A 16972-nucleotide genomic window follows, 5' to 3' on the forward strand; every position below is an offset into this window, starting at 1 on the left:
GGGGTTCCGCAGCGCCCGCCGGAGCTGTGGCGCCATCAACTACTGCGAGGCTGCCGGGCGATCGGGCCCGGGCTCCGGGGGGCTCCCGGGCGCCGAGTGCGCTGGGCGGCGGGGGCGGGGGGGGGTCCGGGGCGGGCTCCAGGCGTAAACACCCAGCAACGTGACCGGAACTGGCGAACGAGCAGTAGGGGGGAAGGCGGGGGGCGGGAGAGATAAGGGGGGAGGGGAGGGACCTGGGACTGGCGGGGAGGGGCCGTGGGCGGGGCGGGGGGAGGGGAGGCAGGCTGAGCGAGGCCGGGGGAGGGGGAATCCCGGGAGTCCCGGGAGCCCCGGGAGCCAGGCCTAAGGACCCCAGCGGGCTGCCGAACTCTCGGAGCCGCCTTTGACCGAAGCTGAAAGGGAAACCCGGGGAACCCGCCGGCCACTTGGAGAGCAAGGGCGCGGCGGGCGTATCAGCACCGTGGACAGCGCCCAGGCCGGCAGGCCGCGATCCGCTCCGCCCCTCTGCCCACCCGCTGGCGTAGAAACCTGAGACAGTTCCCCACCCCACCCCACCCCCCGCGCCCAGTCCAGGGAAGGGTTGGGGTTGGGGGGTGCGAACTGACCAAGGGTCAGAACATCTACCCCGTGCCTCAGATCTCTTATTAGCTGTGTGACCTTGGGTGAGTCACATCACTTCTCCAGGCCTCAGTTGATGAGACATCCTCTTTCCCTCTATTTGCGGGTCCCAAGAGCCAAGAGAGAGGATTCTTTTGAAACCCTAGAGTCCAGAAGATTGGAGTTGATCCGTTCTCACTATGCTTGGGAGGCTTCTGGACTGCTTGGCTTCTATTTCTGGGTCTACCAATACCTTCCTCCTTCCAGGGCCCCAGTCTCCTCATCTGTAATATGGGATGATGATGGTCTATGCAGCTGATAAGATCTTTGGGTTGTCGTGAGGATTAAATAAGTTAATACATGTTAAGTGCCTGAAAGAGCGCTGAGTGCTTATTATGCATTCGTGCTCATGATGGACAAGGGTCCATGTGCCCTGAGTGAGCGGCAGGTGGTTCAGAACTGTCTCTGAGTAAGTCATTTCCATCCCTGCCTTAAGGGACTGGAGGAAGGGACTGAGGGGCTTCTGACTAAAGGGCTGATCTGGCTTTTCCCACTCTGTTGCCAGCCAATAACTTTCCTCCCTACCCTCCTGGGCCAAATGTCCAGAGAAATCTTCTGCCTTTGTCTCTGAAATTGCGGGACCTTTGCATGAGGGCTTTGGGACAGGTTCCAACAAATCACTGGCCTCAAGATCATCCTGTCTTTTCTCTATGGATCTCTTTGCTCTGTCTCCTTCCTGGTCAACTTTTTTTTTTTTCACATTAAAACTTTACTTTTTAAAAAATTATTTTCTAAACATTTTATTTTGTCTTGGGGTAAAGCCAATTAACAATGCTGTGATAGCTTCAAGTGAATAGCAAAGGGACTCAGCCATACATATATATGTATCCATCCTCCCTCAAAGTCCCTCCTCCCTAGTCAACTTTTAAAACTTAACTGGACTTGGGTGTCAGTGGATGAAAGTATTAGCTGCTTTTGGCCCCCCAAATTGAAGAAATCACCCTCTTAGTTGGCTTGACAGGCAGTGGGGTTCAAAGAAACAAAGAAAGAAAGAAAGTGAAGTCGCTCAGTCGTGTCTAACTCTTTGCGACTCCATGGACTGTAGCCTACCAGGCTCCTCTGTCGATGGGATTTTCCAGACAAGAATACTGGAGTGGGTTGCCATTTCCTTCTCCAGGAGATCTTCCTGACCCAGGGATTGAACCTAGGTCTCCCGCATTGTAGGCAGACACTTTACCATCTGAGTGTTCAAAGGCATCTCAAATCCCACTGTGGGAACTCTAGCCTCCGGCTGTGCTGTGGGTAGCCCCTCTTCAACCCTTCTGAGGAAACCCTTAGGAGAAGAGCAGAAAGGCCAGGCCAGTCCTGCTTCTTCGTCTCTTGATGTCCCTCCTAGGGCAGCATTCCTGTGCCATGTATTGTGTGTGTATGTGTGTATCTCCAGCAGGGCTATGGGTCTGCTAACCCATTGATTTATCAGTTCTGATGAACTAATTGAGATATTGCTAAGAAGGATGAAGGGTATGTTTTGTATCCCGAAAACTTGGGCTCTGATATGAGCTCTGTTTCTTATTAGTTGGGTAATTCTGGGCGAGTCTTAACCTCTCTAAGCTCTAGTTCCTCTTTCAAATATTAAAAAAGGAAAAGCAACATCTACTTTGCCAGCAGGATCATGGGGGGGGGGGTGTTAAGAGGTGAAAGTGAAAGGGTTTTGTAATGTTGATGTGTGGACACCAAATGGTTTTCTCCTTGATCAGTATCAAGATGGATCCTGGGACTCTGGCAGCTGGAGGAAACAGCTCCAGATGCCTGTATGAGGGGTGGCCCTGCCTGGTCGTGGGTTGGGGGCCTCCAGCTTTGCCACAGTAAGTGCTTCTGGCAGAGTCCTGCCCTGGGCCATGCTCCCAGCTGGGCCTCTAGGGCTGTCCTTAGGACACTTGCAACATCTTTGGCTGGAAAAAGATCCATGTGTGAGACAACAAAAGATGTGCAGAAAAGCCTCCAAGGAATAACTGAAGATGATGACCCAGCAGAGTGGGGGCTTGGACTTGCCAGCAAGGAGACTTAGGGGCTCCTCCTGGCAGGAGGTTAGCAATCAGTCAGTCAGCACATAGAGTAAAGTAATATTGAGCAAAGCGGACTGCACGGCCCTATATCTGATGTTATGGGGACACTTAGAGATATATGATGACATAGGGAGATGATGATGTTGCAAACGATAATGTTCATAATAACAATGTTTATTAAGCATGTTCTATATGCTAAGTCATCTACTAAATACTTTAAAAAAATCTTATTTCTATTTTCAAAATCAAACTTGTAACCAAGTCAAAGAAAACTAAAGTGTGTAAAAACTGAATCTCTGGCCTCAGAAGTTTTGAGCTGAGCACTTTACCCACATAATCTCTCTCAGAGAAGACTTCCCTGGTAGTACAGTGGATAAGAATACTCCTGCCAATGCAGGGACACGGGTTTGATCCCTGGTCCAGGGAGATTCCATATTTGAAGGAGTGACTAAGCCTGAGTGCCACAACTACTGAGCCCAAGCTCTGGAGCCTGAGAGATGCAATTACTGAAACCCACCTGGCTAGATCCTGTGCTCTGCAACAAGAGAAGCCACTGCAATGAGAAGCCTGTGCACGGCAATGGAGAGTAGCCTCTGCTCACTGCAATTAGAGAAAGCCTGCACCCAGCAATAAAGACCCAGTGCAACCAAAAATAAAAAAAATTAATGTAAAAAGTTAAAAAATAAGAAACTTCGGGGAAATCCTATAGGAAAGGTTTATTTCCATTTGTAGGTGGAGAAAATAAAGCTCAAGAGAGGTTATATTTGACAACACCCAGCTTGTAAGCAGCAGAGTCAGGATTCAAACTCCAGCCCGATCAAGATCAGAGGTGGGCTTCATCAAGCCCCTCAGTGAGGAGGTGACTCCAACTGTAGCAGAAGGCACTCACAGTTGCCAAGGGCCTTAGTGGAAGGTAAAAGCCTTGAACACCCGTGGGGAGAGTGAGGTCTATGTGGTTAAGAAGGCTTGGAGGTTCCCTGTATCTCTTCATGACAGTGTGGAATAGTGACTTTCTGAGTTCTGTTTAGGTAACAGTGCTATTGGTTGGTGTACTGGAAAGTAACAGACAACACATTTAATTCTTTTTTTTTTTTTTTGGCTGTGCCAGGCAGCATGCAGGATCTTAGTTCCCTGACCAGGGACTGAAACTGTGCTCCCTGCATTGGGAGCTTAGAGTCTTAACAACTGGACTGCTAGGGAAGTCCCAGACACCACATTTAAAGTGAATCATTTGAAGAGAGTTAAGAGACTGTCTACCGGGCTATGGACAGAGTTTAGGAAAGAAGGATACAAAAAGCTATTACCTTCTGGAGGCTTAGAGGGACAAGAGAAGCCAGTGATGAGATTTCAGAAAGGATGTGTTTGGGGAGAGGGCTACCTGGCAAGAGTGTGGCTTCCCTTAAAAGAAAGTATCTGGGGACTTCCCTGGTGGTCCAGTGGATAAGCATCTGCTTTGCAATACAGGGGACAAGGGTTCGATTCCCTAGTTGGGGGACTAAGATCCCACATACCTCAAAGCACCTAAGCCAGGGTGTTGCAACTACTGACGCTGCTCTGGAGCCTGCATGCCACAACTAGAGAGTCTGTGTAGCATATGAAAAAGGTCTTGCATGATGTGACAAAGACCCCGCGTGCCACAGCTAAGACTGAAAGTGTTGGTGTTAGTGAAAGGTATTAGTTGCTCAGTTGCGTCTGACTCTTTGAGACCCCATGGACTGTGTAGCCCGCCAGCCTCCTATGTCCATGGAATTCTCCAGGCAAGAATACTGGAGTGAATTGCCATTCCCTTTTCCAGGGAATACCCAGGGATTGAACCCCGCTCTCCTGCATTGCAGGCAGATTCTTTAACATCTGAGCCATCAGTTCAGTTCAGTTCAGTTCAGTCGCTCAGTCGTGTCCGACTCTCCGCGACCCCATGAATCACAGCACGCCAGGCCTCCCTGTCCATCACCAACTCCCGGAGTTCACTCATACTCATGTCCACAGAGAGTCGGTGATGCCATCCAGCCATCTCATTCTCGGTCGTCCCCTTCTCCTCCCGCCCCCAACCTTTCCCAGCATCAGAGTCTTCTCCAGTGAGTCAACTCGTCGCATGAGGTGGCCAAAGTATTGCAGTTTCAGCTTCAGCATCAGTCCTTCCAATGAGCACCCATCAGGGAAGCCCAAATAAATATTTTTTTTTAAAAAAGGAAATGTGTGACCCACAGGGACCTGGGAGGGAGCTGAGGAATCAATATGCAACCTCACTGTCCTCTTGCTTCCAGTCTGCTTCTGGTGCCTTCTCCAGCCAATTCCAATCAGAAGCCAGCAGTTAAGGTAGTCCATTGACACTGCCTGTACGGGTAGACTTCCCAGGACACAAGCGGAGTAGACAAAGGTGTGGAAAGTTTCTGAAGGGAGGAGATATCTGGTACAATGTTCTTCAACTTGGGTCCCAATTGCTGTTCTCTGCCAGGCTGCTACCCACTGAGTACTCCAGTGATGGTGGGCACCAGGATACTCCAAACAGGGGGTCAGGTGGCAATGTTACAGGGATACCCTCTTTTCTTCAAAGACTCTGGCCATCTGTCCTGACTCCCAAAGGCTACCTGATCTGGGGCCCTTGGGATGTGGTGGCTAGAAGGATTGGGAGCTCTGAGACTGGAGACCCAACCAGAGGTTACTGTGGCTAAGCTTTTAGTCAGCTTACCTAAGGAATGAAAGATCAAACTGGGGCAAGGCTGTACTCTCCTCAGATGGCTGATTTGGATCAACTGTTGTTTAGTCGCTAAGGCATCTCTGACGCCTTTGTGACCTCATGGGCTGCTGTGCGGGCTCCTCTGTTCATTTGGAGAAAATGGTCCCTAACATGTCAGCAGGCTTTTGGAGTTTCACACCGTTCCTAAACCATGAGAAAGGCAACAAGAATGAGTTCTGAGTGTGTGTGTGTACACTAGGTTGCAATTCAGGTTCAGACGTACCACCTCTGCCTCAACCCTGCCCACACCCTACCCCTCTAGGGCACAGAGCTCAGACACTCAGCTGGCGGGCTTCACTGAAGGGATCTGAGCGGTGCCACTGCCTGTGCCTGAAATTTTTCCATTCCAGATTGCTCTCCATGACCTTGGGCAATGAGCTCCCCAGTTCTCTGGTGTAACTGTGGCCCCTCCTTTCCTTTATCTCCCCCTAATTCTGTATTAGCTTTACCACATGTAATGCTTCACATTTTGCCTAAACGTACCGCTTCCTTCAGCCAGGTTTTTAAAACATATTTATTCATTTATTTGTGTGCACTGGTTCTTACTCGTGGCATGTGGCATCTAATTTCCTGCCCAGAGATGAAACCCAGGCCCCTGCATTGGAAGTGTGGAGTCTTAGCCACTGGACCACTAGGGAAGTCCTGTTAGTTCTTTTAAATACTGTGTTTTATTACAGAAGCATTTACATGTTTTCATTCACTCATCAATGCCAGTGTATTAAAATTAAAAATTTTTTTCCTCCTTATTCATTGTAGAAAACTTTGGAATTCTCAATAAGCAAAGACATAAAAATAAAATTGCCCACTTTTACCTTCCAGGCTTAACAAACTGTAATATTTGGCGTTAAAAAAGCTCTAACTATATAAAATCTTATTTATATATAATTTTATCATCTCAATTTGTCATCTGCTTTTTGGTTTAGCAATACAGCGTGAACATTTTTCTCCCACTACAGTGCTGTTCATTGTATTGATAAAGTACAGAGTACTGTATCTATCCATATTTTTATTGCCTGATAATTAGATTGTTTCTGTTTTTTAATGTTATAAGAAGTAATGTTGTGAGTATCTTGGTATCTTAATCATATGAAAAGTGACTTATTGTATTTTTTCTTATTGCACAAAATGTTTACTTAGAAAAATTAGGATATATGGGTAAGAAAAACAGTAAGATAAAAATCACTGTAACTTCACACTGAACTGAACTGAAGTCGCTCAGTTGTGTCCGACTCATTTTGACCCCGTGGACTGTAGCCTACCAAGATCCTCCGTCGATGGGGTTTCCCAGGCAAGAATACTGGAGTGAGTTGCCATTTCCTTCTCCAGGGATCTTCCCGACCCAGAGATAGAACCCAGGTCTCCCGCATTGCAGGCAGACGCTTTAACCTCTGAGCCACCAGGGAAGCCCACATACCCAGAGATAAATCACTTTTAAAATATGCAGTTCTTCCAGATTTTCTACAAGTATATTAATATACTAGTTCTACTTGGTAACACTTTTTTTCATTTCAAAATATATCTTGATTTTTTTTTCATGCCAATAAGTCTTTCTTAGTAGTAGATGTGTAATGTTCCATCACATGGTCATGCTTCTTCACTTATTTAATCTCCTATTGGACTTTTGTGTTGTCTTCAGTTCCCCCCCTACATTTATTTTTTTAAAAAAATTTTTATTGGAGTATAGTTGATTTACAATGTTGTGCTAGTTTCAGGTATATGCAAAGAGATCCATTATTCATATACATACATCCACTCTTTTCTAGATTCTTTCCCTATATAGGTCATTACAGAGTATTGAGTAGAGTTCCCTATGCTGGACAGTAGGTACTTATTAGGTTATCTATTTTATTTTTTATTTACCTTTAAAAATTTTGGCCACACCTTGCAGCATGTGGGATCTTAGTTTCCTGACCAGGGATTGAACCCATGCATTGGAAAGCAGAGACTTAACCACTGGACCACCAGGGAAGTCCCTTCTCTACATTTCTAATTATCTCCTTAGGATGAACTTCTAAAAGAGACAATTACTAAGTCAAGGGATATATACATTTGTTGACTTTTGATCATACTGTCAAACTGCCACGAACAATAGATGAACCAATTTGTATATCAATCTCAGTCATAACTGGGAGAGTCTACTTCCCTTCTCCACACAAGCCCTGTGAGGGATAATTAACAACAATTCAGCAACAACCAACTGTTCCAAATTTGACAAGTAAAAAAGTACTGTCACACTTAAATTTTCAAGTATTTAATTTCCAGTAATATTAAGTTTTAACAATGTGTCTCCTATCTATTTATATTTCTTTTGTGAATTGTTTGTTCAGGTCCTTTGCCCCTTTTTCTATTAGAACATTTATCATTTCTTATTTCTTTATACTAAAAGCTTTCAACATTAAAATATTTTACTGTATAGTAAAATGTGTACAACATAGAATTTGCTACTGTAACTATTTAAAACAGATAATTGTATTTGTTTATTTATGGCCATGTGGGTCTTTGTTGTTCGTGGATTTTCTCTAGTTGCATGCACAGGCTTCTCATTGTGGTGGCTTCTCTTGTTGCAGAGCTGGGCTCTAGGATACCTGGGCTTCTGTAGTCGCACACGTGGGTTCAACAGTCGTTGCTCCCAGGCTCCAGAGCACAGGCTCAGTAGTTGTGATGCATGGGCTTAGCTGCTCTGCCATATGTGAAATCTTCCCAGATCATGGATGGAAGCTGTGTCTCCTGCACTGGCGAGCCAATTCCTTACCACTAAGCCACCAGGGAAGCCCTCGTAACTATTTTAAAGGGTACAATTCAATGGCATTAAATACATTCACATTGCTGTGCAGCATCACCACTGACCATTTCTAGAATTCTTTTCATCTTGTAAAGTTGAAAAGCTGTGCCGTTTAAAACTAACTCCCCATTCTTCCCTTTCCAACCCCAGATCTTGCCAACTATCATTCTACTTTCGGTCTTTATAAGTGTAACTACTCTAGGTACTTCATGGACGTGAACTCATACAGTATTGCTCTTTGTGACTTGTTTATTTCACTTAGCACAATATCTTCAAAGTTCACCCATGTTGTAGCATGTGTCAGAATTTCCTTCCTTTTTAAGGCTGAATAATATTTCATCTTATATGAAGACCACATTTTGCTTACCCATTAATACACTCGTGAATACTTGGGTTGCTTCCACTCATTTGTTATTGTGAATAATCTGCTGTGAATATGGATATTCAAATACAGGCATATATATTTTAAAATCAGTTTGATATTTGCCTTTTAAATTTGCTGACTGTACTTTTGTGATGTGCTAAGGTTATATATTTTTATTTTAGTCAAATCCATTACTCTCTTTCCATAAGACTTCTGCCATTGATGCCAAGCTTAAAAAAGTCCATCCCTATTTTAATATGACAATACTTACCTATGGATTTTTTCAAGTCCCTTTTATATATTTGTACATTTACATTTATAATTCATCTGAAATATATTTGGTGATGTGAAATAGAAACCTTTTTTTTCTCCCTGTAAATGGTTAATTGTCTCATCACCATATCTCTCACTAATTTGAAATACATGTGTTACACATACACACATCTGGGGATGTTTTTAGACCTTCTATTCTGTTTCCTTGGTTTCTTTGTTAATTATGCTGGGGAAGCTTAAAAAAAGGATATTCAAAGGCAATTGCTAGCCTCATGCTAGACACTATACTTAAAGGTCAAAGGCGAGCTGCCAGTCTTGTTTGTTACTCTTCCCTGTTTCCTTTTACATGTTGTTTAGGTTTTTCATTCCTTGTTGTTTCCTGCCAGTTCTTTAGTTGAGACCTACTGGAAAGCTCAGATAAAGGTTCTCAGGGTTTATGTAATCTTGATTTTTGTTGAACCCTGGGGAGGATGCCTATGGATATGGTGACAGATGTCAGCAGCGTTTGGATTCCCCTGGAAACTTGTGCCGAGCTCCTGAGTAGGGGTCCCCAGTCCCTAATGGGAAGATAAGCTTCCAGAGCTCTACATCCAGAGCCAGATCTTCTCCTCTCTGCATGCGTTTCCCTCCTGCAAAGGATGTGGGCTTTCCTGACACGAGAGGCAGGTGGACGGCACTCTGCCGCGTGCAGACAATCTCTAAACATGTCTAATACTCAGCTCCTTCAAATCAGGCTCCCGTGATGCTGTGGGCCAGGCTGGTTTCTGCTCAACTCAGATTAATGTTCTGGGGTGAAAGTAGTTTGAAGGCCTGGGTGGAAATGATTCTAGGCCAGTGCCATAATATTTTATTGTGATTACCGTGCTCAGATGCTTCAGTCCTGTCCGACTCTTTGTGACCCCATGGAACTATAGCCCGCCAGGTTCCTCTGTCCATGAAAATTTCCGCAAGAATACTGGAGTGGATTGCCATTTCCTCCTCCAGGGGATCTTCCAGACCCAGGGATGGAACTGAAGTCTCCTGCCTCATTTTTATTGGCAGGCGGATTCTTTACCTCTGAACCACCTGGGAAGCCAATGACTGTCGTCTTAAAATAGTTCAATAATCTGTAAGGCGCATCAGTTTTTATTTAAGCCATTTATAATAGTTTATTTTGGGGCATAACTTTCTGGGTAGGTGGAACAGGTGTCATAAGGAAGTGAAACAGTGGGATTAAGTGAATTCCCTCGAGTCACTCAGCAAGTCAGGTAGAATTTGGAGAACTTGACTCCTCGCCCAGTGCTCCAAAGCGAGTCGGCTCCGCTGCGCCTCTGGGCAGGCTGGGCGTGGGTGAAGGGGACCGGCTGCGGTCTCGAGTCCGCGGCGAGGAGTGCGGTGACCCAGCCCCGACCGACTCCAGGGGCGGGGCCGGCGGCCGTCGGGGGGGCGATGCGCGCGGCCGGCCGCACCGCCCGGGCTCCGGCCGAGTCGCCTCGCTCCCGCCCCGCCCGCCGGACCCGCGCTGCGGAGCGCGCCCTCGGCACTGGCCTGCGGCAGCCGGAGCTGCTTCCACGGTGCGGCCGGTGGCGGGTGGGGAGCGGCGGCGGCCGGGAAGCATGGCGGGTCGCCGGGCGCCGGGGGAGAAGCGCTGGCAGCTGGTGCGCTGGTGAGTGGGCAGCCGAGGGGCTCGGGGCCTGGTGCGGGCGCGAACCCTCGCGCTGAGGCCGGGCGGAGCGCGGGGAGGAGCGGGGGCGCTGGCTCGAAGTTTCTTCTCGAGCGGAGGCGGCGGGGTCGGGTTGAACTAGAGGCGCCGGGCTGCCTGGTCATCTCAGTCCAGCGACCCGAGCCTGGTCTTCGCGGTTCCCCAGAGCGATCGTCGCCCGGCCCCCGGCCCCTGCCCCCGACTTTAGGCTTTGGGGGGACCTCGGTTCTTTGTTAGCTCTCTTTGTGCAGAGGGACTCCCCTTCCTACCCTCAAACCTTCTGCTGCTCTGGGTCGGGCCACCGACTGGACCCCAGGGGGTCCAACCTACAATTCTTATCTCGCCTGTTCAAGGAGATGCCTCAGTTCACCTACATGAGGACTCGCGGCGGTGGGCACCTTGGGGATGGGGTGTTTGAGAAAGGGGGCCCTAGGAGGTGAGGGAAGAGGTCCCTGGGTAGCTGGGTCGTTGCCCCTACCCCCACCGCAGTCCTGTCCAGGCTGGGAAATCAGAGCCTGCGGTGTCAGGTTGCCAGACTGCAGGCCAAGAAGGTTTCAGACGCATCACCGAGGAGTCACCAGGGTTGGGCCCAAGCCCCGGTTGTCCGAATGTTCAGGGCTGATTCAGTCAGGGATCTGACCTCTTCTTGGCGGGACTTAGAATGCAGGGCAGCCTGTTCAGCCCATCCCTGTCCTGGAAGGATTCTAAGAATTTTCTGGCTGGAACCCCTCCCCATCTCAAACCCTCCCATCCACGCCAGGGCGAGGGGCATCTTTGAAGAAGAATTCCCTTACACTGCTTGCCAGGTACATTCTGTAGCCTGAATACAAAGAACAACAATAGTATCCTTAATAATTGCAACCTGGCTTCCAGAGCCCTTCCTGCTGGCTCTGCCGTAATCAGGCATTGATTCAGTTACTCTTTACAACAGTACTCAGAGGAAGGTATCCTTGTTGTTCAGACTGTAAGTTGTGTCTGACTCTTTGCGACCCCATGGACTGCAGGACGCCAGGTTCTTCTTTCCTTCACTATCTCCCGGAGTTTGCTCAGATTCATGTCCATTGAGTCAGTGATGCTATCTAACCATCTCATCCTCTGCCGCCCCTTTCTCCTCCTGCCTTCAATCTTTCCCACCATCAGGGTCTTTCCCAATGAGTTGCATCAGGTGGCCAAAGCATTGGAGCTTCAGTTTCACCATCGGACCTTCCAATGAATATTCAGGGTTGATTTCCTTTAGGAGGGTATTGGCATACACCCCCCCTTACAGATGAGGAAACTGGGGCTCAGAGAGGGAAGGTAGTTAATTAAGATCACCCAGCAAGCAAGTGACAGAGTCAGGATTTGAACTCAGGATTTCCCCAGGGGCTTAACCCCTCCTCTTCCCTTTTTTTTTTTTTTAATTTATTTGTCTGTGTCTTAGTTGCAACAGGCAAGATCTTTTCATTGTGGTGCGTGGACCCTCTAGTTGCAGTGCAAGGACTCAGTAGTTGCTCACTGGCTAAGTTGACCCTCAGCATGTGGGATCTTTGTTCCCCGACCAGGGATGGAACCCACGTCCCCTGTATTGCAAGGCAGATTCTTAACCACTGGACCACCAAGGTAGTCCCTCCTCCTCCTTTTTGCTTCTTAATTCCTGAACATTGGGCCTGGCCGCTGTTCCAAGTTCACATTGTCAAAAAAATCTCAGCATGTCAGAGCAAGAGAGGTCAATGGGTTTCCAGCCTGCTCAGTCCATCCTGCACTTCAAGAGTTCCAAGAATCAAAGTCCAAATAGTCAAAATTGTCATTTAGCAGTGGAGTTACTCTTCAGATGAAACCCCAATACATAAATCAGATAAAAGTAGAGTTAATCTGTCTGAAGAGCTGGTGGGGAGCGTGTAGTTACTTAGTGCTCTCTCCCTGGAGAGGAGGTGCCACCCTAGGACCCCAGGACTTTCCAGGTCAGTTTGTGCAGTTTGATTCCTTCCCTCCTTCCATGGAGGAGGAAACAGGAAGAGTCTTAAAGGGGCAGAGCTTGGATTCCTGCTCTGACTCTCTCTGCCCTGATGTGTGGCTGGGTTGGATCTTGGGTTGAACCTGATGAAGCATAGATCATTATTAGTACCCTAATTAAGTTTTGGATCACCTTTCACTCCTGGGTAAAAAAGCCTATGGCATTGAGAAGGTCCTGAAGACGTGACCTGAGTGGTCAGACTGCCTGGCAGGGAGCACTCTTGAGGACAAGACACCTTCTGAACTCCATGGCATGCTCCCAACATGATCAGCCTTGGCCTCTGCTTCCTGGATTTCAGATTGAATCAGTTTTCTCAACTTAAATTGGCTTAAGAGTAAAAGGGAGTATTGGCTCCCTTTTAAGAGTATTGGCTTACAGATCTGAAAACATAAGAACTTTCCATGTTTCAGACATAACTGGATTCAAGTGCTCAACTGATGTCACCAAATAACGTTCTACTCTTTCTCTCCTTTCTCTTTCCTCTGTTCCCTCTTTATTCCCTTGTGGAAATAAGGTGGCTCTCAGGGGTTGCAGGCAACCCTCCAGATGAGCAAAAACCCTCCTGGAAAAAGAGCTTCTCTTTCTCAGTGGTTCTAGCAGAAGTTTCAGAATGTCATTCCAATGACCTATTTTGGGTCACATGGCCATCTTTCAGCCAATCACTGTGGAATGGGGAATGGACTGCTTAGATTGGCCAAGCTGGGTCATGTGCTCACCCTGGAATCTGGGGACTGGAGTTAGTTCCACCCAAACCACAAAATTTTGAGTGGGAAGGAGGGTGGGGTATATTCTTTGGGCAACAAACATGTCTGACGTTTACTTACTCTTTTAGAACAGCTCTTACTTTGAAGGTTCCTCCTCCAAATTCTCCATAAAGTACCAAAAACTAAATTAGGATTTAGTTGGGTTCATCAGATCAAGTTATTAAATATGTAAGACTTTTCGGCATTCCTTTTACTGTCTGAGGGCCTGTTGCCCAGTTTTTGATGGTGGGGCTTTGGATCTGGGGGAAGGACCTGACAGAGCTACAGGCTAGGGTTATGTGAGTACTTGAAAAACAGTGTAGAATGCTCTGGCAACATACTTTTGACTGACTTTAAAGTATTCCATTCACAGTTGAACCATAATTTCTTTGTCTACCCTCTATTGATGGCCTTTCAAGGAATTCTGAATATTTTGATATTGCAAACATCATTGCAGGGAACCTATACCCCTGCAAACATGTGGAGAGATAATGGTTGGATGTATTCTCCAAAGTGAAATCACAGAGTAAAAGGATGTGTATGTTGTGCCATGCTAACTTGATCACCAAAGAAACTGCACCATTTTACGGGCTTCCCTGAGGCTCAGAAGGTAAAGAATCTGGCTGTAATGCAGGGGACCAGGGTTTGATCCCTTGGTTGGGAAGATTTGATGGAAAAGAAAATGGCAACCCGCTCCAGTATTCTTGCCTGGAGAATTCCATGGACAGAGGAGCCTGGTGGGATACAATCTGTGGGGTTGCAGAGAGTTGGATATGACTGAGTGACTAACACGCACACACATATTATCTCCAGTGATGTGTGAGCTGCACATTCCCCACAATTTTGCTCATACTGGGAATTATTAATCACAAACTTTTAAACCTTGGTTCATGTTGCTGGTGAAAAATGGTTTTTCGTTGTTTTAATTTTCATTTCTTATAGAAGTTGATTTTTTTATGTTTATTGGTCATTTGTGTTTCTATTTTTGTAAACTACTCATTTAATTTCCTTTGTCCTTTTTCCCCCTGTTGATTTGCTCATTATATATATTTTTCACATTGATCTCCAAAAGCTCTTCATCATGGAGATTAGTATTTTTTATTTTTTAGTAAATTTTATATTTTATAACAGCTTTGCATGTGTGCATATGTAGTTGCTTAGTTGTATCCAACTGTTTGCGACCCTTTGGACTGTAGCCTGCCACTCTCCTCAGTCCTTGGGATTCTCCAGGGAAGAATGCTGGAGTGGGTTGCCATGCTCTCCTCCAGGGCATTTTCTTGATTCAAGGATTGAACCCAAGTCTCCTGTGTCTCCTGTATTGCAGGTGGATTCTTTACCTGCTGAGCCATCGGGGAAACCCTTAGAATGGCTTTAGATTTACAAAAAAATTGAGAAGATAGTACAGTGTTCCCATATACCCCACACCCAGTTTTCTGTATTATTAGTTTCTTACACTAGTATGGTACATCTCTTACAAAAATGAACCAATATTGATATATTATTATTGACTAAGCCCCATAGATTATTTGGATTTCTTATGTCCTTTTTCTGTTTAGGGTCCCATCTAGATACCACATGGCATTGAATAATTAATGTAATTACTCCTCTTTGCTGTGACAGTTTCTTGGACTTTTCTTGTTTTTGATGGCTTTGACAGTTTTGAGGAGTTGTGGCCCTGTTTTGTAGGATGATGTCTCTCAATTGGGAGTGTCTGATGTTTTTCTCATTATTAGATTGGAATTATGAATTTGGGAGAAGAAGATCACAAGGATAGAGTGTCATTTTCATACATCATATCAAGGATACCTACTGCCAACATAGCTTATCAGGGGAATTCCCTGACAGCCCAGTGGTTAGGGCTCCGTGCTTCCACTGCAGGGGGCACAGGTTCAATCCCTGGAGGAGGGGGGACCTAAGATCTTCCATGCCACTGGGGTGTGGCCAAAAAAAAAAAGCTTTTTGACGTTGACTTTGACCACCTGGCTGAAGCAGTGTTTGCCGGTGTTACTTCCCACCCCTTTCCATAGTATATTCTTTGAAGGACGTTACTCTGTGAAGCCCACATCTAAGAGTGGAGCTGTGGTCCACCTTCCTGGGGGTAGAGTGTTTACATATATTGTTTGGAATTCTTCTGCATGTGAGGTTTGTCTCTTTCCTCTCCATTTATTTATTTATTCAATCATTAATTTATATCAGTATGCACTATTCGATATTCACTCATTTTAACAGCAGCCTTATTGAAATAGGATTCACGTGCCACACAACTTACCCAAAGTGTAAAATTCAGTGGGAATACATTCACAGGACCGTGCAACTATCACCATAGTCAATTTTAGAACATTTTCATCATCCCCCAAAGAAATCCCATAACCTTCAGCAGTCCCCCTCCCCCCCCAACCCCCAGTCTTAAGCAACCACTAATCTTTCTCTCTTTATGGATCTGTCTATTCTGGACATCATTTCATACAGCACGTGGTCCCTTGTGACTGGCTTCTTTCACTTAGCAAAATGTTTTCAAGGTTCAGGTTTCAGTGCCCGCCTGACCTACCCCAGCGTTCAACTGAAAAAATAGGTGTAACCTCTAAAGTGCCTGACCCTTCTCTCTTTTGGTGATGGATTGCATCCTCCACACGGGGGGCCTCTTATGTGAGTGGTTTCTGCTCCTTCTCTTCTCTTTCCTTTCAGTGTCCCTGATCGTGCCCAGGTCTTGACTCCTACTTTCCCAGCGATAATCTGAGAAGCTGGTTCTTGCTAAAGAGTGAATGGCTATTAGTGACTTCCAAGGTTGACCCTCTGCAGTATTTAATCTCCTGTGTACTGTTCAGTAGAGTTTCAGGTACGAGACAGGTTTATAGGGAAGATATCCGGGGATGGATGATGTTCTGTTTTCCTATAGTCGATGAAGTCAGTGCAGCCAATCCTACCTCCTAAGTTAGTAAATTGCATTCATTAATGGAGATCATCTATGTCAGAGCAGTGTCTGGAAGAATCTTCTCAAGAACACAGTGAGCTGATGACTGTGACTGTTGTGATTTTTTACGGCAAACTGGCTCAGTTGACTGGGGAGCTGGGTGAGCGTGTTACAGGGACTTCAGAGATGATCAGATACAATCTTTGCACTCTAGCAGGGAGACAGACAGGCACATAAATAACTCACGTACAAGCGGGCAGAGAGCAGCATTGTGATCAAGGTTAAGCAAAGTGTCCCCGGAAACTTGGAACCACTTTGGAGGCTCGCTAGGAGGCTGGGGACAGATTTTTAGAGGCAGTGTGGTTTGAGCAGTTGGGCAGGGTGGAGCAAGACACAGATGGAGGGAGGGCAGCTGAGATCTGGGCACCGCCTGAGCTAAAGCTCCGAGGTTAGAAAAGGCAAGGCATCTTTAGAGAAGGACAAACAGATTGAGAATGTAGGGGTGGGAGTGGAGGGGGGAGGCATGTCGTGGTGGGAAAGACTGGAGGGGAGCAAAGTGGGGAAGAATTAGACCTCTCAGGCGAGCAGTTTGGAGGACATTTGATATGTGGTGGAAAGCCAGTAACCTTTTTGGGCAGGGGAGGGGGTGACAAGGTCTGTGCTGGGAAGTAGGGGCTGGTATGGAGGAGGGAGAGGATGTGTGTGTGTGCAGAGAGGACTGGATGCCAGGGGATGAAGGTCCAGGGAAGTCTGCTTCCTGTGTGTATGTGACCTTGGACGAGTTCACGTCCATCCCCCAAGTCTCTTCTTCCTCGTCTCTGAAAT

Source organism: Moschus berezovskii, chromosome 20, assembly GCF_049115385.1.
Source record: "Moschus berezovskii isolate FMDL1 chromosome 20, NW_MosBer_1.0, whole genome shotgun sequence".
In the NCBI taxonomy this organism is placed as follows: domain Eukaryota; kingdom Metazoa; phylum Chordata; class Mammalia; order Artiodactyla; family Moschidae; genus Moschus; species Moschus berezovskii.